This window comes from Rhinoderma darwinii, chromosome 8, assembly GCF_050947455.1.
Source record: "Rhinoderma darwinii isolate aRhiDar2 chromosome 8, aRhiDar2.hap1, whole genome shotgun sequence".
Classification (NCBI taxonomy): Eukaryota; Metazoa; Chordata; class Amphibia; order Anura; family Rhinodermatidae; genus Rhinoderma; species Rhinoderma darwinii.
The window spans coordinates 122,822,077-122,848,413 of record NC_134694.1 but is presented as its reverse complement, the minus strand read 5'-3'; the positions used below and the strand labels follow the sequence as shown (position 1 = coordinate 122,848,413).

The 26,337-nt window shown below is 42.4% G+C and overlaps 1 protein-coding gene across 4 annotated transcripts in view; it reads left to right on the top strand.

The window, feature by feature from the left end:
- The first annotated feature begins 9,006 nt into the window (after window positions 1–9,006).
- Window positions 9,007–26,337, top strand: part of PCDH11X (protocadherin 11 X-linked) — a 1,026,455-nt gene continuing 1,009,124 nt past the window's right edge. For 2 of the 4 annotated variants that reach the window (XM_075836605.1, XM_075836604.1), the window contains exon 1: window positions 9,009–9,557. The gene's annotated coding sequence lies outside the window, so the exon portion shown is untranslated. Of the gene's footprint in view, window positions 9,558–26,337 lie in introns of all 4 variants that reach the window. The other 2 variants (XM_075836602.1, XM_075836603.1) reach the window with 2 other exon arrangements.

Sequence of the window (26,337 nt, the reverse complement as noted above, 5' to 3'; positions counted from 1 at the left end):
GTGGGGGACCACTCAGATATGTTTCACCCCCCTGTGTTGAGCCCCTAGCTACGCCTCTGAGCAGAGCCTATAGCTTCTACTCTGGTAGTCATTCAGAGATATGTCTCTGTGCCTAATTATTCTTCCTGAAGTCAATGGAGTTGTATTACGGATCCATATTTTAGGCTCTATTGACTTTTGTGGGGAGAATACAGATCTGTAGCTTCTTTAGTTACCACAAGTGTCATACCTGGGGAATCTCTCCGCCATCTTTTACCCATACCTATTAATTACCACCTCAGCAATGGGGACAGGCAACCATATTCCGCTGCGAAATGTAGCCCCTCTGTTCTATAGAGAGTGACGCCGCCAGTACTCAGGTGCCTGGAAAACCGATGATGTCATCGGCTGGCAGGGAACTTATTGTTATTACAGTGAAATAATTATAATGGCATTTTTTTGTTTTACAGTTGTTTCTACTATTGTGTATTATTCATTAAATGTTTATTTATTCATTTAGACTTTTTGTTTATTTTTTGGAATTATTTATTTTATATTTATAATTATTTTTATATATTTGTAATCTTTTGGATATGTTTTTAATGTTTATTAAATGTTATATTAATTTTTATTTAAAGTATGCTTTTATTTAGATGTATTCCTATTTATTCGTATTATTTAATATTTATTATACTTATTTATTCATTTACATTTACTATGTATTTATATAGACCCTGTCGTTTTTCTGCGGCTCTCCCCGTGCTCAGTATTCTGCCCGTGTCCTGCGTACTCCCTATCATCAGTAACCCGGGTGATTTCAGTTATGAAATAATTAGGAAATAAAGAGAAGGATTTTCATCGCAGCTTCTTCACATTCGCACTGATATTGAGTTCACTTTAAAAATGACCTCACAGCAATCTGATTTTTAAATATTCAAATCCAACCGTAAATCCCCTCTGATTTGTTAGCGGAGTAGAAAGCGAACTTCAGGCCATGTCCAAAAAGTAGAAACTTATTAAAAAGTAAGGACACTAAGGGGCAATGGTGGCCACAGGGGTAACATGGAGCTACTGGGCCCGAATGCAAAATCTGTCTCAGGGCCCCTGACTATCATGCATCGTTTATAGTAAGGGTCTCCTCATATGGGACAGACCCAGCAGAGGGACCTTTTGGACCCCCTTAGACTTCTCTGCACCCCCCAATAGTTATGGATCTGATGGGAATGTTTCAGGAGTCCAGTCTTCTGTCCTCCATTGATGATAATTTTTCTTATTGGGTTTGCACCTTGACTTGGTTGTTAATAAAAGGGTCTGGAGCGAGGTGCTAGAATTTTGGGGGAGATACTTACACATCACGATTGGCTGCCGTGGTCATGTGACGTCTTCATTAATATTCTGAGAAGTAATCTGTCCATTTACCGATCGTATTGATAACTATGATTTTAACGGTGGCAAAAATGGTCAATAATTGGCTGGTGCAAACGGGCCGTTAGATACACTGGTGCATGATGGGCAATGTAGAGCGGTGTGTTTCTTTGTTACAGTATCACACATGATAGGATTAGATACAGCTTCTCAGCAGACAGAATCACACATGCTAGGCTTAGTTACAGTGGCTAAGGAGACAGTAACCCATGTGATAGGCTTAGATACTGCGGCTCAGCAGACAAAATTACACATGATAGAGTTAGATACAGCCACCAAGCAGACAGTATCACACATGATAGGCTTAGATACAGTGGCCAAGCAGGCAATAACACCCATGATAGGATTAGACACAGCGTCTCAGCAGACAGTATCACACATGATATGCTTAGATACAGCGGCTCAGCAGACAGTATCACACATTATATGCTTAGATACATAGGCTCAGCAGACAATATCGCACAAGATAGGATTAGATACACAGCTCAATACAGTATCACACATGATAGGATTAGATACAGCAGCTCAGCAGACAGTATCACACATGATAGGATTAGATACAGCAGCTCAGCAGACAGTATCACACATGATAGGATTAGATATACAGCTCAGGATAGGGATAAACACAATGTTTTATCATGAAATTCAGTATGATTACATGATGGGGAAGTAGTGCTGTGTGGTTCCCTGAGACAATATTACAAATGATTCCTTTCCATTGTCACTTTTCATATTTTCAGTAATGCAACTGGTAAAATGTTGGAACACAAATGAATGATTTAGAGAAGTCGGCATTTATCAATTACTGCGTGTAACTTAATAACGGGGCAGAAACGTCCAGGTAACGACCAGATTCTTCAATGGAGAATATAATCAGGGTTTTGTCTTCCTGGAAACTTCTGCCGGGCCGGGATAGGAAGTCATATGTGTAATTGTGGAGATCAATACTCAAGGTTAGTGCAGTTGACCATAAGGACAGATCAGTTTTGTGCATCGCTCACCTTATTGATCTCCAATTATTGCTTGTCAAATGGGGTGAATATCAAATGTAAGAAACTAAAGAAATGTGTTTATTTTCTGGACGATATCAGCAAAATATCTAGGGTATACGTTACTAAAGCAATAATTAAAGAGACAGTACATGCATTCTCTCTTATTTCTTATCTAATGAGCCGCTGCATGCAATCTATTGCTCCTCCAGGTTGGGGGATGGTGTTTATTGCTTTCTTTTATCAGCCATTTCAGGCTGGGGAAAAGCAAACTCTACTAGTTGGGGCTCCTTTTACCTCTGTTACCTTAGGCATATGTCCTCAACTACCTTTAATATGACCCTGCTTTCCCCTTCCCTGTGTGCGACATCTTAACCCTCTGAATCCCACATTACACTCGCTTACTCATCCAGGGTTAACCACACACTAGACCGGCTCTGCAGATATTGTGTGTGGCAGGATGCAATGCCAAAAAAAACAACATTCTCAACAAAGGGATAATTTGTGGATCTGGAGTTTTTGGAAGAGACTGTCAGGCATTGGGCTCCATACAAAAAAATGACCACTGGTATTCTGGTAACAGAATAGGATAAAAAATAAGCACCAGGTGGGTGCCACAACCATTTACCCCTTACCCACCCTGGTATCCAGAGCTCCAAATAATGAATCCTGTTTTACATGGTGATTGAAAAATCGTCCTCATTACCAACTTGCAATATAAGATTTTTATTTCTGCCTTTGTAATTAACTAAACATATTACAACAATTATTAATTTGCACTTCCAAGCATGTTTATGCCTGCAGCGCATATTCCTACCCCTAGGCGGAGCTGTAGATTATACTACTACTACCTGTGCCTGAATGAAAGTGCTTTGTGCCAAATGGTCCTCCATAACAGCGCACCGTGTGGTCAGAAGTGGCATTGCAAGTGGCCTTTACCCATGGTTTGACTGCTTTTTAAGGATTTATTTCCATAAAGAAACGTATAGATAAGCATGAAATATGCATTGTGCAAGGACTTCATGCCAGGTCTCAGTGGTAGCAATAGATGTGGTTTCCTTTATTGTGCGTGGATGATCCAAAAAACTTTAGTTCTACATTGAATTTAGAGTCAAGAAGAATGAATGTGACTTCTGCCAAGTAACAAGAGGAAGATTACAAGATCCTCTTCGTAACAAAGAAACCCAGTGGCAGGAGAAGGTTTATTGGCTGCGGGTTAATGCCATGTCTCTCAAGCCTGAGTGCAGATTTGTGTAAAGGGTGCAAACAACATGGAGATTAGTGCTGATGCCGGGACAGGATCTGCTAACTCCCTGCATTATATTTAAATCCTTAAACCTTTAAGCATGAACGATAGATGCGACCATTTGTATCCCGCCATAGACCCTGCGCACAAATCCCATTCATCAACCTCAAAGATCAGCAGAGACTTCCTGGAGAGTGAAGGGTTAACAGTAAATCTGCGAAGGGAGAAGAGGAAATGTTGCAAATAACGTGAATCTGCTCATAAATCTGTAGGATCTGTAGACACTGAGGTCTTGTGCTGCTTGTAAACATAGGGAACCTCTGCGGAGAGGAGTCTGGAAGGAGCTCAGGGATGGGAGCAATGCCCTCTTCTGAAGAGCAGGGGATATGCAGCTCCTACACAGCGCAGGATCCTCAAATATAGGATAGATAGATAGATAGATAGATAGATCCAAAAATAGCGACAGCACACTGCGAACACTAATGCCACCTAAGCCACTAAATATAAATAAATATACATTACTGCTAAATTTACTTACAATAGGGAGGTTCTTAGTGCACATTTTGATCAAATTGTGTGAGCCCACCTGCCACAACAAGACGACCTCTATGAAGTGGGTCCCTACGCTGCACATATACCCAGAACTGGGACTAAGCTCACATATACTTGGGGATGGTAGGATCCAGCATTAAACTTATTAAAATCTCCCAGGGAAGAATGGGAGGAGTGCAAGAACAAAAATTTAGGTAGTCAACTCAATATATATGCAATACATAAGAGGCAACATAATTGGATCAGTAGATAGACAGACAGACAGATATGAGATAGATAGATGGATAGATCCCAAGTCCCGTCGCACCCCCCCCCCCTCCCGATTTATGCAGTAATATCAGTATGTAACAAAACCAATTTGCCATTCAGGAGTCTTGTAAAGCTGGATGACCCCTCGTGTGGGAGCTGTAATGGTGACCATATTGACTATCCCCCATTTTCTAAGATCCACATATAACCAGGACTCAGCTGATTAGGACTTAAGGTATGTTCACACACAGTGGTTTCAGACGTAATTCGGGCGTTTTACGCCTCGAATTACGTCTGACAAAACGCCCCTAATACGCCTCCAAACATCTGCAAATTGCTTTCAATGGGAATTACGGTGTTCTGTTACCGCGAGCCTTTATTTTACGTGTCGCGGTCAAAATACGGCGCGTAAAATGACGGCTCGTCAAAAGAAGTGCAGGACACTTCTTGGGACGTTTTTGGAGGCGTTTTTCATAGACTCCATTGAAAAACAGCTCCAAAAACAGCCATAAAATACCCCACGAAAAACGAGAATTGCTACAAAAACGTCTGAAAATCAGAAGCTGTTTTCGCCTGAAAACAGCTTCATATTTTCAGACGTTTTTGTTCACTGCGTGTGAACATAGCCTAATAATGGTAGAAGAAGACGAGGGATTCCCGGGTTTTAAGGGGATATTTTTGGTTATTTTTCTTTTGAACGTCCGCTGTTCATTCCTACAACACTGAAGCTCATTGAACGCTACACAGCTGTTATATCCCTCCATGGACAAGGGGCTGGGAAGATAAATGAGGCTCAGGGGAGCTGAAATCACAGGTTAGATGACTTAGGCGAAGATTGCACTAAACTTCTATCATGTTATCAACTGCAACAAGAAAACCGGATCCCACAGGGAGCAGCACATCTGCAGTGATCACCTCGCCTTTGGGGTTGGAGAACCTGTATCACCCAACTTGTTTGTTACACTGAGGTGGTGTGATCTGCCTCCTGCCATTATTATAATCATCCCACATCCACGACTCTCATCATCCAGGGACCCAGAAATAAAAACATCTCTTTGCTTTGGAGAAGGGCATAGACAGACTGTGAGTAGATAGAAAGTCATAGCCAGGGGCTGGGCAAGGTAACCCCTAAGGAGTCCGTGAACGAGATTTATTCCTCTTTAGATACCCATTCATTGCATGGTGGTCTGGCATAGAAATGTTGCCTAGAGTGGACCTGGTGATAGATGGCGTTAGAAGGGAATTTTGGGAGCGCTCAGTAAATCTTGGGGTACATTGCCATGTGGTCCGGCAAGTAAAGGGTGTCTAATAAGTTGAGTTGACCATTGGGGTTAAAAAAGTGGTATTTTCTGAGTGCAACAAAGCACCGGATGGTGGAACGCAGTGCACGATGGTCGGCATGTACAAGGGGTGTCATCAGTTGTATTTCCATGGTTGGAGGTCACACTCATCCAGTATTTTCTGTGCGTAGCTGCACATTGCTTATTAACACAACATGGCGCTCTGCCATACTTCCAATGTTCTGGCACATAAAGGGTGTCTAATGAGTTTAGTTGGTGATTGGAGAGCGGCAGGGGAAATACCACGAGGGCAGTTTTATACATAATATTGCAACTCATGGAAAGGTCTTGGTACATTAGTGGGCACCAAAAATGCACTTTATCAGGGGACAATGTGGTGGTATCATTAACATTATTGTAACGTCCGCAGCCACAGATCGCAGACTCCTCTCATCCTGCCGACGCCTGGAGATGCCACCACATGCGGCTTTCTTAGCCTGCAGTGACCACTAGGGTGCGCGCGCGAGCTCAGTCCCGGCCTTAAAGGGCCAGCGCACACACGTTTAGAATTGTCTAATCACCCTGGACTATTAGAAGGGCCCTGGCCCTTCACTTATTGCCTAAGCATTGTTGTGTTTTCCCATGTCAGTCTAGCAAATGGTTCCTTAGTGTTTTCCTGTTCCCAGTGTTCCCGTTCCTGCTACCTGTATCCCGTGCTACCTTGTTCCTGTGCCTTAGAAGAGTTGGAGTCATGTTGTATTACACCACGCCTGGTGTCTGATACCAAGGTCCGATCTGAGCCTAGCCACCGCTACTGTCTGTACTACCACAGGTACCCTTGCTCAGACTATAGACTTTACTTGGTACACTGTTTGGCCAGCTGCTATCCCGCTGAGGTGATACGGCCCAGTGGGTCCACGTACCCCCAGTTCGTGTCAATTATGATGTGATTTGGCATGGAAAGGGTTTATGTTGGGTGGATAATGGTACGTGGGGGGTTTATTAATTGCCATCAACTGCATAGAGTAAATCCAAGCATGTAAAGAGTGGGTAACCGATGAGCTGGGTAAGAGTGGTATTCTGTGATTGCAGCAAAGCACAACATGGCGGCAACCCATTCCTGGTGCCCTGGCACATAAAGGATGTCACATGGGTAGTGATTGGTGAGGGGGAAATAGTGTGAAGCCTTAGCTGCACCATATCAGCAACAATGAACCACATGGTGGCACCCCATAGACTGCCGCTTGTTCTAGATGGCACCAGGCGGCTGATAAATAGAACTGTTGTTGGCAGGGGGTGGTGCTGGGGCATTGTGGAAGGGATTGTTTGCATTTCTGTCGTAACAAGGACATTTATTTACTCCAAATATTTCATGGTGGTCTTAGATGCAAAGGTCTTGGGTGGTTTAGAGGTTCATAGGCTTTTAAATCCTTTGTCAGCTCAGCACCCATTAAATGCATAGTGACAGGTGGGCAACCCATACAGGGCAAGTGATCTGACATACAAAGGGTGAATGATGAGGGGTGGAAGGGTATAGGGGATTAACCTGCTAAAATGCACCTCGTCCTTACTAGCTACAAGGCTCTTCAAGGTGTTTGTCCCAATAGTTGATCATAGGGATCATGGCATGAAATTGGCATTTCCTACATAAAGAGACTCAAAGCTGAAGCAAGTACAATAGATAGATAGATAGATAGATAGATAGATAGATAGATAGATAGATAGATAGATAGATAGATAGATAGATAGATAGATAGATAGACTTAGGGTATGTTCACACGATGAGAGGCATTTACGTGTGAAAAGACAGACTGTTAACAGCTGCCTCGTTTCACACGTAAATGCTCCTCCTCGTAATTTATGAGGCGTCTGAGACGCTCGTAAATCTTGAGCTGTGCTTCATTGAGTTCAATGAAGAACAGCTCAAATTACGTGGCAAAGAAGTGCCCTGCACTTCTTTGCCGAGGCAGTCCATTTACGCGTCGTCGTTTGACAGCTGTCAAACGACGACGCGTAAATTACAGGTTGTCTGCACAGTACGTCGGCAAACCCATTCAAATGAATGGGCAGATGTTTGCCGACGTATTGTAGCCCTATTTTCAGACGTAAAACGAGGCATAATACGCCTCGTTTACATCTGAAAATAGGTCGTGTGAACCCAGCCTCAGTCCCAGTTCTGGGTGTATGTGCAGCATAGGTTCCTATCTATAGAGGTCGCCTTGTCGTGGCAGGTGGGCTCACACAATTTGATCAAAATGTGCGCTAAGAACCTCCCTATTATAAGTAGATTTAGCAGTAATGCATATTTATTTATATTTAGTGGCTTAGGTGACATTAGTGTTCGCAGTGTGCTGTCGCTATTTTCATGTGTGCTAGATATGAGATAGATAGATAGATAGATATGAGATAGATAGATAGATATGAGATAGATAGATAGATAGATAGATAGATAGATAGATAGATAGATAGATGTAGAGCTGCAGGACTACAAGTCCTGTATCTCCGTACAGGTGAGGCAAGCTGGGACTTGTAGTGACACAACAGCTGGAGCAGGATCTCGTGCCCCCTGGGGTCTGCTCCTCTGGGCACTGCCAGGTGTTTGTACATTATTATTATTATAGTTCTCCCATGAGATGGGCAGTGCCAGGGCGGCTGTCAAAGCTTCTGCAGAATACTGAGCTGCCTGGATCCATCCACGTCCTCGGAGCTGACACCCTCCTCTTTATACTGTGCAGCCCTCCCACCTCATGCATCACTAAAGCCCCCGACTCCTGCATCTCTACACACAGTGCCCTCCACCTGCACCATATATACAATGTGTGCCTGGAAATACACCCCCCTCCTCTCCACCGGGGTCTGCAGGCAGTGAAGGGGTTACACATCAAAGGACATGATTGCTTTTGGTGGTGCAGCTTTTAACCACACAGGAATCCTTGTGTTACAGAGAATTGCTCTATTTTAAGAATGAGTTTTTCCCTGCGGAGCTTTGTACCGAGCAGTGAGACTCCAGGCTGCTCCTCTAGACTGTCATACACTGTATCCGACTGCACCGTACACAGTATCAGGGGGATGAAGTGCAACAAATCACTGCAGATCAAGGCTGCACATAAACCTCCAGCACTGACAGGCAGAAAAGAAGAAATACACAGGCAGCGACAGCACAAGATCCCATCCTTCATGAGACGCTGCAGTCCCGGTCTCCTGCAGGTGGAAGCGTTCAGCAACATATAATGTACCTTTAAGAGCAAGCAACAAAATATCCAGGGAAAGGTTCTAGGATTTGCATGCTAAGCCCCTCCCCCTAGTGATGTCACTGGAGGAGAGGAATGCTGGCTGGAACAGAGCTGAATTCAGACAGTGCTCAGTGCTCCTCATAGACTCTGAGGTCTCCAGCAGACGCACAGCCCTGTCACTACCGCAAGACACCAGAGCAGGAAGGATCTGTCTGCAGGGATCACCACCAGATCACTTTCTCCCAAGGAATAGATCTTTCCATTGCATCCTCTCTATAATGAAGGTTGACAGCCAAACTTGTGAGTAGACTTTGAGCCTTGGAGGGGCAGCACACCTGCCTTCTTATGTGGATTTGCATTGCTGACAGCTGAGCTGAACACCATTAGAAGACTCATTGCCAGAACTTTGGATACACTCTGTGTTGTTTAAAGGGGGGTTCCAGCCTTTTGCTGCTGCTGGGGACTCGCATGGAGCTATTGCATTCAGGGTTAGCTTTGAATGGTTCAACTTGCCTGCTGTGGGACTGCTATCCTTATTGTAGATGATGCTCTGGAGTTGCTGCAGAACTATCACACCACCGTCTATGCCATACAGGAATTAAAGGTAAGCCCAAATCCATCCACATAGGGACAGGGTCCTCCTCAGTGGCTGCAACCAGGACCAGGGCTTAGATACAGTAACTGCTTCATGAATTAGGATTCTGAGCGCAGAACTGTCAAGTCACATGAAAGTAACCCTTGTTCTTCACATGCAAATCCATGTCCCTGCCATTGATGAGTGGATGGTGCTGCTGGGCTTGTCCATCTCTTCCATACACTGAACATGCAGGTGGCTGGTGAATGATTCTCACCTCTCACTAAATATGTGTAATGTAGGATTTTACCCTCCAGCTAGACAGCTGTGCCATTGCCATGCAGATAGGCTCATATCATCCCTCAGTCAGGGTTTGCAGTCTTCTATGTACCTGCATCATCTTAAACCAGGTAAGGGGAGGAATAGCCCATTGCAACTTGTGTTGTGTCTTGAATTGCATTTAGTTGCAGAGCTGGAGCCCTTGTCAGCTGGAACAGAAATGAATCTCTAGTGATGATGGGGATTGCAGTGATGGGTTGGAGTTGTACAATGGTCAGGCAGGAACACTTGGCTGCAGCAGTGATAGTCAAGCGGGGGCTGAGGAGTGTGGAGCATAAAACACTAATCCTGGTGGATGTGGAATTCTAGGTGATCGTTGCATAAAGAGAGCTAAATGCAACTGGTAGGGAGACGGAGATGTCCAGGCTTGACTGGCACTAATGCTAATTAGGAAACCTGGAGCTTATTTATCTGCATTGGTTTCACAAGGTGGAGACTTCAAATAAATAAAGAAATAAAAGGTAAATATTTCTAGTTACATTTCAGAGATATAAATAATTGAGAAAAACTAAGACACTTATATATCATATGTAATATAAATATATATATTATGAACATAGTGTTATGGACAGTGCACTGAGCTCTAACCATATAAATTCTGCGAGGCACTTGCGTTAAAGATGTGCGGTATTTATCATGCCAAGCCAACTGCAGGAGTGGAGCTAGTTGTAGTGCTGAACAGTCCTTGTATATTTCAATGAACAGACTCTCTGTTTAGCTGAGCCCATTCTTTGAGCATCAACGCAGTCTTATTATGTTGAGCCATTGGAAAGCAAAAACAAATCTATCCTCAGCCTGCAGTAATTGCATAGCCAAAAATGACCATCTGACAACAAAATGCCAGTAATGAGTAAGAAGAAGGATTCACTGGGGTCGTATCCAGCCAATTAATAATAATAATATAAATACTTTATTATTATTATTGTGAATTAAAGGAGCCTGGCCGCGTGATGCCATCATCCTCTGCAGGGTGATATTGATTAATGTCTGTGCTGTAGATATATTCAACACGCACAAGTAGTGTCCAGGTAAAATCAATTTCAGAATAAAACGTTTTGCCACAGTTGCTTGAGTCGTACATAATGCAGACCAGCGCTCTGCATCAATCTTAGAGGAAGCTTTAAATTTCCCCGTCTAACAGAATCAGTCTGACAACCAATATACATCTTTCATGGGGGCTCTGGAGCCATAAACTAAAAAGAATGGCTGCTTTAAATAGCAACAGAAAGTATTTGTGGTTGTCACCGGCATCTATCTTCCCATCTGCAAGGTGCACATAATTCCCCATATGTTGCCTACATTATTCATGACACCGGGATACATGTTGTTACCTATCATACAATAAATCTAGAATGATGATGATTTGTTCTAGGAGAAGAGGAAAGAAAAAATCCGGCCAGGAAACGTAAAGATTCCAAGATTTATCTCACTTTTCCTCGAGTGCCAATTTCCCACGCAGAGTGTTCCTTACTTAGTTGGACGCATGGGGTGTTTGAATTTAGAAATGTGCAGGCGTCTTGGATTGTTCCGTGTTTAGAAGAAAAAAAATGTGTTGTGTTGAGGAACTGTAGAACAAATGTTCATTTTAAGCTTTGTGTAGAGTAGGGATATCGGTTGGGTTATTGGTGGTTCTGGTCTTCCATTGGTGGACGGTGGCATTGTAGATTATAATCCCTGGTTGATAATCTAGGAGGGAACCTTCTGTAAATCTTCTTGATTCCTTAAATGCAATCTCCGAGTTGACAATGTGAACTCAATTTTCACTGTGCCCACCTTGTGCTTCTCGGGATAGGCTCCTTCTTCAATGGAAGGTTGAGAAGACGTCTATTCTACGCCTGGAGGATCGTTTCAATGCAATGTTGTACGGTCTGTTCTGTGAGATTGGATTTCTACTGCAGTAGAGAAGATGAAACATGTGAACCTGGGGTCTTTTCATACATTTGTATTCAACGTAGAGCAAAGTAATGAGGAAGTTCATAGACAAAGCTATTTCTTCAAAGGTCATGATGGTAGTAGGGAATCATGTATACATGGCAGGTGTTGTATTTACCGTTGGTTATCTCTGGCGTCTCCAATATGTTTATGATGGAAGAACCCTCCTAGGTAGTTAGTAGAGTCAAATAGCAAAAACTTAGGGGTGTCAACAAAATAAAGGGTGAATAACCTGATCCCATTAATGTGTGAACCACCTACCACCAACCGACTTGCTGCCCTAGCATGGTGAGCGTGGACCTGGGTAGAATAAGACACAGTCCATGCTGCCCACTTGGTTTATGAGTTCTTAGAACCCATCAGACGCAGCTACAATCGGTCGTATTTCTTTTTCTTCGTTCCTTCTGCAACGGTATCAGCGATGCTCACTTGTTTGTTGGAAAAAGTGAAAAAGACAAATCTTTAAAGGGCTGCGTTTTTTTTCAATTATGGTTTGTGAATTCGGGGCAGATCCTTGGCAGAAAATCTAAAAAGCCTCTTCTTGGATTTGCTCCTTCGGAAGCTTCTCTGTTTGAGGATTTGAACTGCCCTGGTAATTGTCTCTAGTGTGTTATGCAGCGAGGAAGAGCCAGATTAGTAGGTTACACATCTTCAAACCAAGGATCTCATTGCCCTTTTGCCATTTCGGGTGTAAATATAATAATGGGATTAAAGTTTTTTTTATTTATTTTGGTTTTCGGGTCCATTGAAGAAGTTCTAACACCCTGGTGATTTTGGGTTCTACGAAGTATAAACGCCCTCCCTCTGCTTTAATAAATAATAATTAGCCATTCGATTTATGAGGATAATTGACATACTATCAAGTTGGGTGAGGATTCGGACAGTGCAAGTGTTGAGTGTTTTGTGTGAAAAAATTTGTAGATGACTTCTTCGCCCAAGGTCAGATGTGGCGCAGCACAATGAAGTCCTATGTGTGTCCCAATTACCACATTTACCCAAATCTGGCATAATATTTAGCTTCTATATAGTGCATTCAGATTGTGATGGAATAGAAATGGGATTTTCAATAGGATCAGTTTTTGATTCAGACCATCAAGATTTCGGGTTCTTGCATCACTGCAGTGATTCGATTTACTAGATGTAAACAAACCTTTCCCTAAGGTGAGACTCTTCCTTTACCTCCACGTACAGTAACCGAGAAGCTCTCCCCTTTATAGTGGGGTGTTCCAGGCACTGCAGTCTTTTCTAGCCGTGATGTTCTAGTCAAACACATTGATTTTGCATCCCATAGAAGATGTTATCTTTCTCATTAACAGTCATGATCTTTTAAGTAAATAAGTTTGTGTCTTTGTGCATGAGCGTGGAACCGGGGTCATCCTTGGGGACACGTCTTCATATGTTTTACCATTCAACAGACTTAATGAGCAATTAGCTGGTGTATATGCAGAACTGATAACTGGTAGGAAAAGAAGAGCATTAGCAGAAGATGTCAACACGATCACCCCCCACCCCTGCCATACTAAGTTCTGTGACTCTTTGATGTCCGTACAGTGGGGATTGTGTTATATTTATGCACAAAATATGAAAGGTTTTACTTGAGCTGTGACCATTGACCGTATGAACTTTGCTACTACTTAGACGGTGGCAAAATGAAGCCCTCAATATGTTCTATCCCAAATCTGGACCGAGAAAACCCAACCCCGGAGATCCGTCCACGTTGTTATTCTTTGTAACAATCTTAGTTGAAGACCTGATGACCCCACAACCTGATCTGTATCATTATATTTATGTGCATTATAAAGGAGTGCAAAAATAATCACACCCGGAGGTTATCAGAATCGTGTTCTTAGCCCTTGTAAGATCATTCAACAGTTGGATGTATGGAACCAAGGCATTGCTTTTGTTGATTGACAGCACTGGCGTCAAGATAGAGATGCAGCAGAGCTGAGTTTATCATTTCCCACGTCTCTGATGATAGCGTGATGTGTTATCAACAGGATTTTTATAGAACTGCAGGCAAATCTATGGAATTATTTGCTCTCGAGTTATAAAAATTCATTCCCTTGGAGTTACATGAATAAATTCAACTGCACAACATCTGTACCATCCAACCTCAAGTAGCATGGGGCTATGTAATGTGTTTGGTGGTGGGACACGGATGATCGGAGTCTCCCAATGTCTAGTTGGGTTATTTGGCCTTAGGAAGTTGGGTTTATATAAAGTAAGACATCAAGTAACCTAATGTTTGTTGGTAAAGGTAGACCCAAATGTCCCAGCTAAAAATATTGGGAATAGGGAAGCCAATAGAAAAAAATGGCACCCCCTGCTGGTGTGGAATCATGTCATCACACCCCTTCATGTCGGGACACCAGGGCTCGGAGCTGGTAGACTGCTTTACACCCTATAAATGCTTAGGGAGAGAGGAAGTGTCACCTGAACTTCTGGTTATTGCTAATATTACTGTGATTGTGGAGTCAGGGAGCCCGATAATATGACAAGAATAGTACAAGTCATAGGCCCCAATGCAAAGACCTGCTGGGCGGTGTAGTGCCATAGAATCTGGACAGCCATATGCTGCCCACCTCTGGTCTAAACAGATAATACATCAATGGACCTGTGATGTGAAGTCACCCAATAGGTGTCGACATTGAGATTCTCGACTGAAACATCTTGAGTCTCTTTCTGCCTTCATATCTTTTTGATTCAACGTTTACAAAAAAGCTCTCGGGGGTTGAATGGAATTGTCTGGATGCTCATTGTATTTTCTTTACTTGTCCCATTCAAGATGAAATAATAAAGCGATGGGTTTTTAGTCTTGTAGATGGGAATATAATTTAATATAGAATAATGCATTGTAAAGTGCCGAGATGAACCGTCTGCGAAGTATCTGATCTAATGATTGTTCTCTTGCGGATTCTGGATCTGCTTCATACCATAGAGCTTCACGTCACATCTCCCACCCTATTACTACAGATTCACCTCTTATTAGCATTACTAATTATGTGCCCCCCCCCCCCCCCCATCTCTCATGGGCTTTGGTATGGAACCAGTTAATCCTTCAGCCCCCCTTGTTGTCTATACTGGTTGCCTACATTGGCTGATCACATTGAAGCGGCGAGTCTTTCCATAAGCGTGGGGAACTGAAGGAGAGCGAGTTTATCCACCTGACTTAAGTTTCGCAATTTTGCGCATACATTCGCAATCCAAAGGTCTTTTAGAAACAAGTGGAAATTGGATTGGACAATTTTGTGATACGTTACAAAGTGAATAATTGATTAACTCATTGTGGGGCAGCGAGATGGCTCGGTGGGTAGCAGCGAGGTGGCTCGGTGGGTAGCAGCGAGATGGCTCGGTGGGTAGCAGCGAGGTGGCTCGGTGGGTAGCAGCGAGGTGGCTCGGTGGGTAGCAACGAGGTGGCTCAGTGGGTAGCAGCGAGGTGGTTAGCGTTGTCTTGCAGCACTGGGCTCCTGGGTTCTAATCCAACGAAGGGAAACTTCTGCATGGAGTGTGCATGTTCTCCCTTTCCTCTGGCTTCCTATGAAATTGGCCCTTGTTTCAGAGATTGGGAAATAGATTGTGAGCCTATTAGGGACTGATGTGAATGGTGACAATCTGTGTACGGCGTTGAGGTATATGTTGGCGCTATATAAGCAACATGAAATAAATGTCCATGAGTAGCAAGTTTAACAGTTTTGGTTAATTTGCAAACGGGGTGGAACAATTTGCCCGTCTCGATTTATAAGAAATGTAAAAAAAGATTATTTTATTGATTGAGTTTTTATGTTTCGATCTGCAGAAAAGTCCACGCTCGCTAGAACGCCATTTATACACTAATAAAGATGGCTGTAAAGGTCACGCGGGTCACATGTTTTCCAGCAGAACGGAGTCATAACTGAAGGAGACTCTGATCTTGTATCCGCCGCCTCCAAGTTACATTTCCAGAATTGCGCTCTGTTTGTCTTTTAATAGTTCCAACTTGCCAAGGACCTCATAATGTAAAGCTCCACTTTGTCAAGACAAATCCCTTTACCGGAGAATTTACACTGCAGCGAGCGGCACGGCCCATAACGCAGGTCAATGCTTTAATAAGTAGGAGTGATTGCCATATGAGACATCAGGAAAAAAAAGAAAATTTGCAATGAATCGAAATGACATCCAGACTCCAATGTATCAATATACCGACCCCGTATTAGATGTGCAGAATGGAAGCCGGATAATTGGTAGTAAGTTACAGTGAGGAGTCTGCGGAATTAGAGGATCTTCTGAATGACCGAAATCACGATTCCTCCGGGAAATAGGAGAAATATATATATATGTGTGTGTGTGTGCGAACAGCTATAGGCTTGTTGAGCTATCTGGTCTGATTCGTTGATCTTAAAGAGACACTACCAATTTAATGTGCAATGATTAAAGTAGCAAGTGACAGCAGAGTAACTTGCTTCCAATCTTCAGATCGATCTGTTTCATTTCATGGTGTAATCGCTGTACCTGAGCTCAGCACCCTAGTCCTTATATCGCCCCTTACTCTGGATAGGATCTGTATACATTGTCTATAATAATGAAGTGATCACTTTTACAGTGAGAGAACCCTCAACTACCTCTTGCTCCACTTTCTATTTATAGCACTTTTCTGCAATGTTGCAGGAGGGTGCTGAGGTCCCATAGGAGCCTGATTGTGATTTCTACATACAACCGCTGTTACTGTGCTGCTGAAATAGGTTTACGGAGGTAGGAAAGGTCTGTAAGGTATATGGCTGCCTTTTATTTGCTATACCTTATGTGATGTATGTGTGAAACAAGGGTGACCACCATGACTTTCGTGGTTCTCGCCAATTCATCAGACAGGACCCCTCGTGTCATGTACTGTGAACCTATGATATTCTGGAAAGTGAGTGAAGAATTTGAAAATTGTTAATTTTGCAAGTTTATCACTAATAAATGAACATTGTTGTATTTGGGAGGGATGAAAGGGGCAATTTCCCCGGGTCCGCCACCACCCTGAAATCACTGAGTGAGGGCTGAACTTGTTTAATGGTGATTTAACCACTACATGTCATTGAGCGCTGCATCGTCTCGTTATTGACGCACTGTATGGCGGCACAGATCTTTTTATCTCCTCTGTTCTCCCTTTTCTTGTTTTCACTCGTTGTTTTGCCCTAGGGTCTGCACATATTTTGCTCTGACCTTGATTGTTTTATTTTATTTTCTGATTTTCTAAGTTGTATGTATAGAAAATGGTAAATTATAAATTCAATGAGGACAATGGATCTGTGAATGGATTATTCTGCAATTAAATAGGTCAGGGTTATACAAGGACCTGAGATGTAAATGATCGTCAGGGGGAGAATTATAATGCATTAGCGACCGTGGTTCTTCTGTTACATTCTATATGTAATATCGTGTATCATCTGGTTACTGGTCGCTTTAAATTATCTGTCCAGCAGTTATAGTGTTAAGTGGGCAGATTAGCTGGTGATATTCTATATCCTCGAGTGATATTGCAGAATTTTTATCTGCTGAACATTTTTCATCTCCATTTTGTAGTTTGGGTAAATCTAATGGTAATGTGTATTTCCTATATTCTATATTATAAACTGTTATTAATGAGGTGACATATCTGACTGCTGAGCTGCTTTTAATATATATATATATATATATATATACACACACACACACACACACACACACACACACACACATATGTAGTAGCAATAGAAAGAAACATAAAATTACTTCTCATTCTTTATAATTAAAATTTTTTAAAAAAAGTGCACGGGCTGCATTACTGCCGGTGACCACAGATGGTGCTGTTTCATTATAGTCTACAGTCGGAGCTCAATATCTCACAGTCCTATCATATAATATCTGTATAACAAACACAAAAGGCAATTTTTTTTATTTTTTATTTCCCTCCCTGAATTTACTGATCACAAAATTAATGTGCATTATAATATGAATTCATATTTATTGACAGATGTCGCAGAGCTGAATTTGTTTAAATAATATTCCACGTTATATGTGGTGTTCCTGCAGACAGGGTCGGATAAAAATTACTGATCGATCCTGTTGCCACATATTATTTAATACTGCTAACGTCAATCTAATGTATGTGAAGGCGGCCAATGTCTGTGTTCGGGAAACAAGGATCGCCATGTTGGTTTTAGTCCATGATTATCCGGAAGATAAGTGGAGCCAGATGTATCTGGCAGCTGCTTATCTCCATCTTCCATAATAGACACTGTTACACTTTATAAAATGTTGCCATTAACATGCATTTTTTTCATGCAGTTTAAAACGCCAGAACAAATCTATGTGTGAAGGAAGCCTAAGAGACCGTAGTTCAGACAGTCATAGCTGGGGGGTTGGCGTGTGGAGCATAAGCCCCTGGTTGTGAATGTCAAAGAGGGCGCCAACAAACCACTCTCCCCACTGCAAGCTAAGTTAATTCAAGTTGGCCCCAGACGAAGGCAAATCCCAGCATAAAATATTTACCTCTAATTAAAGGGTCCAGAACCACATAATGGGGGAACCCACATAACTGTATGCACGGTGATCTAATAGATCCCACAACTTTACAGGGTCCTCCTGGGACAGAAACCCCCTAATCCATACATTTCACAGCTAATTAGAGTATTTGGATTACTTTGAGTTATTCCCGGACAGTGACATCTTTGTATCAGTGACCCCCCCCCCTTGTACACCCCAATGTGCTGCCCACAACGTGCTCCCGCAGAGTTCTATTAGTAGGGGGGGGGGCTCAGTCTTGTCATCTCCTCCCTTGTCTGTGAAATCATTGCAGCTCCAGTTTGTTTGTAGCTAAACCACAAAGGCCAATGAGACATCAGACGTTTTGGCATTGATAACGTCAGCACGGGGGCATTGGGTCTACCCAAATAAGTAATTACAAATGGCAATTGTCCAGCATAAAAGTTGAATTAGATTCTGGTTGTACATTATCGTTGGCAGGATTAATATTAAATGCATCAGGACTGGAAGTGATTGATTTCTAATCCAGGAGGTTCAGCAAATTTAAACAAACTTTTTTTTGCCAGCGAGAGACGTCCCATAGTAACAATGATGTCCGGTAATAATGATCCATTCAGGAAGGGTCAGGTATTTGCAGCATTTCGGGCTGGAGAGAGGAGGTGTGCGGTGTTCTTCGATGGGATTCTTGGACAGATAGTGCCCCCCCCCCCCCCAATAACCAGTTTAGAATGAACCTCTTTGATGCTGATGGCTTTAGGAAACTATTACATTTTGTATCTAGTTTATGATAATAGTATTAACCTGTGCAAGATCACCGGACCCTCCACAAGTATGAAAACAAAAAGTCTTACCCAGTCACTGCAAAACGTGTCCTGTGATTTATTTATTTTTTTCCTTTTAGTTTAATAATTGTGTGATGAAGTCCTATATAACAGTGATCCCAATCCTATTATAAAGCCTACCTCTGCCACAGTACCCACATAATAGTTCTCGCTAGTGCCTCCGTAATATTTGGCTGACCCAGAGCTCCTAGTTCCTGCCAAGTTACTCCTATAAGAGTGCCTGATTGGAGTATCTGCCACAGTGCCCCTATGATGGTGCCTGCCCTAGTGTACCCATTATGGTTCCTGCCACAGTGCTCCTATGATAGTGCCTGCCCTAGTGTACACATTATGGTTCCTGCCACAGTGCCCCTATGATGGTGCCTGCCCTAGTGTACCCATTATGGTTTCTGCCACAGTGCCCCTATGATAGTGCCTGCCCTAGTGTACCCATTATGGTTCCTGCCACAGTGCTCCTATGATAGTGCCTGCCCTAGTGTACACATTATGGTTCCTGCCACAGTGCCCCTATGATAGTGTCTGCCCTAGTGTACACATTATGGTTCCTGCCACAGTGCCCCTATGATAGTGTCTGCCCTAGTGTACCCATTATGGTTCCTGCCACAGTGCCCCTATGATAGTGCCTGCCCTAGTGTACACATTATGGTTCCTGCCACAGTGCCCCTATGATAGTGTCTGCCCTAGTGTACACATTATGGTTCCTGCCACAGTGCCCCTATGATAGTGCCTGCCCTAGTGTACACATTATGGTTCCTGCCACAGTGATCCTATAATGGTGCCTGCCACAGTACCCCTATAAGAGGACCTGCACAGTGCCCATACAATATTAACTCTAGGGTATGTGTGTCTCTGGGATACAGAGGTTAGATTGTGAGCTTAACTGTCAACAGACACTGATGAGTCAATGGGGTATATGGACAATGCCGCTAAATATGCTGGTGCTATACAACTAATGCATAATAGAAGAATATATAATTGGCAAATGGAAGAGGGGGTAAGACTGCTCGGTCTGTAGCCTGGTCTTGATAATATCCATTTGTGGCAAGGGCAACAGCTCAGGAGAAGTCCGATTGGCCGGACCGAGCTTCCTGTGTGGGGTTTAGGCCATGTCCTACATCTAACGTTATCCTCTTATAACACGGAACATATGATTAGACTGTATGAGAAGCCATAACCGAGGTTAAAGCTCCTAGACATCAGGGCAAATGCTTATCCTGGACCCCCACGTCTCCACTACCACATATACAGGTGTTATACTGTCCGGTTATATGATACTTTATGATAGTCAGATGGTTTTATTAGAAGCTTGATACCTTATTACACCTCTGACCTCTCCTAGGTTGGTGGGTGCACGTAGGCCAGGCAATAACAGCGCCCTCTATACCACTGGCAGCAAACCATAGATGTGCTGCCCCCAGACTTTGTGGGTTCTGTTGGCCGCTGACTGACCCGAATGTATTGGTAATAAATGATGATGTAAATGCTGATGGTCCTGTTTACGTGCCCTTGAATATATATATATACGCTATTACCTGCATCTCCAAAGCTGAAGACACGAGGTCCCTCCGGTCTCCGTTATGGACATTTAGTGAACAGGACAAAGTGCAGACCAACTAAGTGCATGGAACCCTGAATACATACCTGGAAATTTGCCTTCAGCAGTTAAAATGTATATTAATGTAGATTTCCAGCGGCTCTTCAGATAATACCCGTGTAAAATCCTTTATCCTGGAAGCTGACAGGCCTGGAAACTAAAAGCCTGCATTACTGAAAGGTTAAAAGCTCGACCAGCTTCTTCCGGTCCTATGTGTCTCGCCACCATCTTAATGAATTAATCACAATCGCTTAATGGTTCCGACATTCACCCTTTAAGATGTTGACTGACTATATACCATTTGTCTAGACTTGGTCGTGACGTCAATCTATTAACTTATAGGTCGGGACAGGCTCGCTGTAGAGGGTTAACACGCCGCCACATTGTAACAGCCGGGTGAGAGATTTATATTAAGTGTGATTCATTATATTCTTCTAGATGGAGTCGTGAGGAGTTATCTGTCTAATAGTCTGAGCGAGACGGTGTATTTTTCTTCTTTCTTCCATCTTAAAGGGGAAACCCAACCAAAAAATCTCTTGTGATGTCATGAAATAACATTGGTGGAGTCGGTGACTAACATCGATATCCAGAAATCTATAGAATCCCTTTAACGGTTCAGAGATTCCTGGAGTTGGAAATCTCAGAGCGCAAAATTAGAATTTAATTTGACCAGGTTTGTCCCTCATGCTTTCTCTGTCTCCCCACCCCACTATGTTCCTGCTTTTCCTCTGTGTCCTAGCTGACAATATATTGGGAGCTAGACTAACCATTTGGGCAGAGCCTGAGAACCAGTGGCCACACGGAGCCCCCAGTCGAATGCTGGACTTGTGAAAGTTAAAATGCCGGTCATGTAATGAGATGAATGCAGTTAGTTGTCCCGGCTGTAGCGTATCCTAATGATGGTGGGGGGTGAGGGGTCTGTGGCTCTTATTGTCCGAGCCGCCCTGTCGTTCCCTGCGTGCACACATAGATGTTTCTTCGCCTACAACAACCTTAAAGGGGTTGTCTTCTTTCGACAATCCCCATTTGTTAGAACGTTGCCTTGACAATAATCTGATCACAAGGTGTCCCCCTTCTCGGATGACAGCGATCACCTTTAATCTGTGGGGTGACCTGGCAGTAAAGGGGGCTTTACACTGGGCGATTATTGTGCAGACCAGCGTTCATATAACGCTCGTTCCCGATCATTTTCCTGTGTAAACAGGGCAGCGATCAGCAGATGATCGAGCAAACGCTTTATCATCTCGTTGTATCGTTTTAAAACCGTAAAATATTATCGTTGTCGGCAGCAGATCTTGGTGTAAACCGGGAGACGCGCTGCCGACATAATGTATGGGGACGAGCGATCAGAGTAACGAGCGCTCGTCCCCATCCATAGCTCCATGTGACAGGAGTAACGATGTCTCGTTGATCGGTCCTTGCTGCACTGGGTGATTGTGGGCCGGTGTAAAAGGCTCTTAAGTGTTCAGTTTCCCTGCAGCGCCACCACAGGAGAAATGAAGTATTACACAGTGTCCATTCATATCAATATATTGTCTGTGTAATGCAGGACAGGTCCTTCAGAGAGCAAGAAAAACTCTCTATGTAACGTAACCGCTCTCCACTCTGACCAAGAGATGAGTATCCCGAACAGAGGACCCCCCTCTATTACCCTAATAGTATGGCAATTAACTGGATAACCCCTTTATACCAGCCCAAAGCCCATGCAACACTGCGGATACTACAAGAGGCTGAAGGAGGGGGCGGGCTGGAACACATGTTCTAAAATGCTAATTTCAGATATGAGGGTGGGGAGGAATATGCATTTTGGGTCCAGGCTCGTTGTAGTCCCCAAATCATAGACTTTCTTTGCCTATCCTTTTATTTGTTAGCTTTTTGTTTTGTTTAAAGCACAACCACATATCCGTTATTTACCTCCTGTACCATTTGCATTTTAAGTTGTTTTTTTATTTTTTTACAGTTGCCCCATATTTCAGGGTAAGTTCTGTCTGGAATAATTGGTGGTTACTCCGCTGCGCTCCATGTCCCCGTCTAATAGTTTTGATCAGTCAAACTTTAATGTTCAGGAATATTTAGCATCTATTATGAAAGCGAAAAAAAAAAAAATTCTCCTTACGCAGCGGTAGTTTGTAGTAAGTCTTCGTGTTTGTCTTTAATGAGATTGTTGTAAAGAATTATGTTTTGCTATTACTTGCAAACCCTAAATAGTTTCTATAATATAGTTTACACGGAAAGCATTTTACTAGATTAATATTTCTCAAATTATTCTGCAGCCGCATAAAGAGAACAGGTAAATGAGTTAAAGCCTCTGGGAAATTCTCTGCTGTTTTTTTCTCCTCCCAGAAGAATTTTTTTATTACAGGTCGGGAATATATCTGCTGCAGGATCGTGTCGCACTTTTAAGCTCTGTTTAAAATCGGTAATGAATCCTTGGAGATGACTTAAATGTTGTTACCATAGAAAATACATGTATCGCTGCAATTAACTCCAGAATAAAAAGGGGTCAATGCAACTTGTAGAAATGGCCCAGACATAATGTTCAGGTGCAGAGTGGTTTTAAAAACGCTGGAATGCTGATGGGTTATGTCGTTTTAGAAAACCTCTTTAAAGGGTGTGTAGACTTTTACAATTATTATTACTCCAATGCATCTAAAATAAAAAATAAAGCAAGTTTGCAAATAGTCTTTTTTTTTTTTTTTAAATGTGTCCTATACAGATTTGTCTCCATGGTTACAGACTACAAACAAAGCCTTTGTAGTCTGATCCTGCAGTCATGCGCTACTCCACTCTCTCTGCTCCGCTTCTTCACAATCTACTAACCAGATTGGAAGATGGATGAAACTAACAAAATCTGTTCTTTCTCCATGTCTTTAGAGCTGTTGCAGCTCCTAATTATTAACCATAATGTTAGTCTCAAGTTCACCCTCTTTGTTTGCAAAACCGGTCTAAAAAAAGTACTACAAAGTTCTCCTGCAGTCTATGGGAAAGGGCACTATTATTAAATTAGATTTATTATTGGTTAGATGCATATAAAATAGTGCGTAACATTGCAGACTTCTGATCCTGAGTTACACCATATCTTATTCTCCAGTCACTGCCAAAGCTACAATCCCAATTCTGCTAGTTTTTCTGTTAACAGAGAGCAATACATCGAGGGAGTTTACATAATGGGAAGATTGTCAGGGCTATGTTCTAAAGTCATGTGATCTGAAAAGTGGAATTTTCAAAGCAGCTTTGGATGTGACTGGAGTACAGGCCATGATAGAACTTGAAACCAGCACAAAATAAGAAAAGGGAAGTGTTTTGCTGAGATACTCCCATGTAGATTTAAACTGTGAATAGTTATGAACCGATGAGATCAGCTTTACATGAGACAATTAGAAAGAATTTAGGTTCAATATGAATAATCTGCTGCAAAATAACATGAAGCGCGGAATGTTGCCCAGCGTGTACTATGAAAAATCACTTAATAACTGAAAACTTGTTTGGTTTCTACCTGATTAGATTATAAGCCCAGTGGAATAGCAGTTCTGCAATCTACAGAAATACACTTGTATATAATTAGGATAGAAGTGCTGAGAATTGCTTTGATTAAGAGATTGTCACACACAAAGCATATGGAAAGCCTTCTGTGTTCCGGCCATTAGACTGCAACTTTTCATGAAGTAGACGGAAGATTCTGCACTAGAGATGAGCAGATCTCCCGAAATTAGTTTCGGGTCCGATTTGGGTCGAACCGGCCTTCCGGTCGATTCCGCCCGAATAAATCCGTTGCGAATCTAAAGTGTCCCAATTTCCTTAAAATTGAGTATTGGGGTATATTCACACGCCGTGTTTTTAGACGTAATTTGGGCGTTTTACGCCTGAAAAAACGCCCCTAATACGCCTACAAACATCTGCCTATTGCTTTTACGATGTTCTGTTCCCACGAGCCTTTATTTTACGCGTCACTGTCAAAATACGGCGCGTAAAATGACAGCCCATCAAAAGAAGTGCATGTCACTTCTTGGGACGTTTTTGGAGGCGTTATACATTGACTCCATTGAAAAAACAGCTCCAAAAACGGCCGTAAAAAACGCAAGTTGTTAAAAAAAGCGCCTGAAAACAGCTCCGTATTTTCAGATGTTTCTGGTCACTGCATGTGAACATAGCCCAACACTCTGATGTCTCCGTATCTAACCCTTTTCAATCTCTTTAACGCCAAGAACACATTAGTAATGTCAAAGTGACGGCAGCATATATGGCTATGATTAAACGGGTGGGAATCGGTGGTAACAAACAGTATCAACTGTACTGTCCATATTTTTTTTTTAATGCTTTTTAAATTTCAAAAAATGTTTCAAAAATTCTCTCTCTTTGGTGGCAGACGTCTGCCGGTGTTTATACACACTGAGGTATCGGAAGAAGCAATGGCTTTTTAATAATCAGTCCAAAAATTATCCCTTTTTTTCGCAACAAATTTTGGTGGCACTGTTATTAGAAATTAGATATATGCAAAACAATGAGTGACGTCACGTCTGTATTGAAGATTTGTGAATGATGTGATGAAGATTAATAATTCACATATTAATGTCAGAATTGTATAGCTGCAGCAGCACTCACTCACAGCAATGGCTGCCTGTCTAGCGCACTGACTGACTCCTACCACTCTTTAAAATCTATCTCTCTATCAAATTATTGTAAATCTAACTATTATCTTCTCACTATGAAACACTCACTGACACTGATCCACTATCTATCTGTATTCTGCGTTTTATTATCTCGCACTCTTTGTGTGACGTCCTCTCTTTCCTATCTGTATCTCCACAAAGCAGCAGCATTTCCTGGTTGGAAATGCCACTAACTATACTTTTTTTTGCCACTAACTATACGTTTTTTACGTCCGGGTTTCCCCACAATCGTCTGATTCGGCCTAACCGTGATGGCTGAAATTATCAATCTAATTTTGGTTTCCTTTGAGGCAAGTCAGGTGTTCTCTGTGAGTTTAGACGTACACTTTAGATAGCTGTCGGATGAACACTCGGACCTTCTGGTAGTGGCTAATCTCGTACTGAAACAAAAGATCGGGCATGTTGAAATCGATCATTAACAGGTTCTGAAGACTTTCATCTTCTGTGTATTGACACCTTTAGAAAGATCCAGCTAGATGTCTACATTCAAGGACCTCTGGATATCGCTGAGGTGTGAGTTTCTCCACTCATAGACCCAATTCAGTTGGGTTCAACTCTATCAGACAACTGTCTTATTTGTATGGGTGCTATCTGATATCTGCATACAATAAATGAGGAACTTGGAGCGTCACCCATAGGTATTGGATTACATTAGCCCAATATGGCTGCATACAACAATATCGGGAGATAGTGTTATGTTTATGAGCACCATCAAATATTTAAATTTAGTTAGATATATGAGGTAGGCCCTGATAGGTATTGGATGTCTTTATCCCAATATTGATAGTTTCAATACTTTTGGCGACATGTCTACGAGCAACATCCGACATCTCCCTGAACAAGGAATTTGGATGTACTAGATGGCTACATACAAGAAACCAGTACCTAGGGGCATCACTGAGCTATAAGGTAAGCCACCTATAGGTAGTAGATGCCTTTTATCTTGA